At 34.5% G+C, this 2,500-nt stretch overlaps 1 protein-coding gene across 4 annotated transcripts in view; it reads right to left on the bottom strand.

Annotated features, from left to right (window-relative positions):
• The window catches only part of LOC143026359 (uncharacterized), a 117,868-nt gene that overhangs the window by 23,463 nt on the left and 91,905 nt on the right, over positions 1-2,500 (bottom strand). The window lies entirely within an intron of this gene.

Below are 2,500 nucleotides of genomic sequence, written 5' to 3'. Positions count from 1 at the left end.
AGTAAGAAAAAACAAACACATGAACTATATATACACACGAGACACATGCAGATGCAAATTCGTAAAAAGGTGGAATATACTAATGCATAAAAATTCAAACAGTTCAAACAAGATATGAAGTAATTCAAAGAAAATATTGAGATAGATCCTGCAAGACAAATACAATCCAATATCACACACCTATAAATAAAAACAGCTAGATTAATGAACACAGCTGGAGGTATGTATGCAAGTTTGCCTGCATATTTTGCTGTTTATATATATTTCTTAGGTATGTCTTTATATGTATATATATAAATATGTATATATATATATATATATATCCATATATATGTATATAAATATATATATAAGTATATATATACATATATATATATATATATATATATACATATATATATATACATATATATGCGTACAGGGTGCCCCGAAATAATGTATTAGCCAAAATATGAAGAAGTACAAAAACGCGTTATATGGTGTTACGCGTATTTTCATACAAGACAGTTCTGTTTCTAATTAAATGTCTGAACAAAAAATGCTCAAAACCTTAATTATAAATCGGTACATGTTTCTACATGTGCAATATCAAAGTTGTTAAATCGGGAAAGTGATTCCTTAGATTGATTTCTCTGGTGGGTGTGATTTAAGTTAATTATTGAAGAATTACAAATGTAGATATTCTTTTGAATCTCATGATTGACTGGATATTCGTGAAAGCAACAAATTCCTACGAAGTTCTTGGGGGATATGGATGGTGCACATGTAACTAGTAATTAAAGTTTCAAGCAATATTTTAAAGAAAATTACTTTAGACTGGATTTATCTTGTCTAGATTTAAGTAATTCATTTTTCATATATTCATGTTTTGCAAAAAAAAATATGGAGACATCCTGCATTTATGTATGTGTGTATGGGTGCAGGTGTATATGTATATAACTGCATTGTATGTATGAACGTATGTATGCACTCAGACATGTATGAATATATCAATGTACATATATATATATATATATATATATTTATATATATATGTATATACATATATATATATATATGTATATACATATATATTTATATCTATATACATATACATGTATTCATGGAGGCATGTTTATATGTTTATATGGATGAATGGATTCGTGTATGTATGTATATGTGGACTCAGATTACCAATACACTTAATACACATGCATGCTGCAGTTATGCAGGCATGTGTGAGCATGCATTTATATATATATGTGTGTATGCAAATATGTACGCACGTATGAATTTGTGAGCGCATGAACTGTACGTATGTCAAGCCCCGTTGTGGAAGTGTTGTCGAAGCGTGGCATTGCTTCTGACTTGAGGAGTGTGGGGCGAGTCAGGGATTGTCTTTCTCTCACGTCGTGCTGAGATGGGAGGGCGGCCGATTGAGAGAGACTGAGGCAGTTGATGGTGGAGTTTGAAAGGGTGTGTGAGAGGATAAATGTGAGTAAATGTGAGTAAAACTAAAGTGATGAGGAGTTATGATCGCGGGTTGGTTGCTTGAGAGGTGAAAGGTTGGAGGAAGATTAGAGTCTTAAGTCTTTGGGATCACATGGGGCAGTGAATGGAAGTGTGGAGGTGGAGGTTATTCATAGAGTGAATTTCTGGAAGAAATGAAAAGTATTATGAGAAATAGGTGTTAAGGAATAAACGCATATAAAATGTTGTAAGAAGAAATAAGACAAAGACAAAACCCACAGAGCATTTAGAATTTGAATGAGGCAGAAAGGAAGAGCCTGGACTCGTCTGAAATGAAATATTTGAGGAATATGATAGGTGTTACAAGGATGGATAGATTGAAGAATGTGAAGGTGAAGTAGTGAATGGGAGTGGAAAAATAATTTTCGGAGAAGATAGACCAAAGAGTATTGAGGTGGTCTAGGCATATGTATTTAGAGTGATTAAATGAATGATTAAACAAGTGACTAAAGTGTAGAAAAAAGAGCGGAAATCAGAAGTGGATAGAGGAATTTGAGCGGCAGACCTAGGATGAGGTGAGTAGGCGGGGTAAAGGGTGGCAGTGGATGCAAGACGAATGTCTGTCGAGCAGGGAAAAGAGAGTACGGAGAACAGAAGTGAATGGAGAATGGTTGTAAACAAATGAAAAATGACGCTCTCCGAAAAGTTTTCTTCTTGTCTGTTTAGATTTTTTTTTCTTTAACGAACAAAGGTGGGGGGAGGGGGGATGCCATACAATACAACGATGGAGACAAATAATTTCCGGCTGTTTGGGGCTCTGTGTATCACTACATTGCTTTTTGCCCAAGTAGTCTGGGACCGGGAAGATGGGAGGAACAATCAATTATTTTTTAATGAGTGTGTGATGGATGTACGCTTGGACTCGGCCAGCCCCCTCGTAAGATGTAAAATAATACCCTTTAGTATGTATGTATGTATTCATGTAATCATAAGTGTGTGTGTGTACTCGTATAGATGTGCTAGTACATACAAAATGGGTGTACGCTATACT

This window comes from Oratosquilla oratoria, chromosome 6 (assembly GCF_046742065.1).
Source record: "Oratosquilla oratoria isolate Oo_2021 chromosome 6, ASM4674206v1, whole genome shotgun sequence".
In the NCBI taxonomy this organism is placed as follows: domain Eukaryota; kingdom Metazoa; phylum Arthropoda; class Malacostraca; order Stomatopoda; family Squillidae; genus Oratosquilla; species Oratosquilla oratoria.
This window is presented reverse-complemented; position numbering and strand designations above follow the sequence as displayed.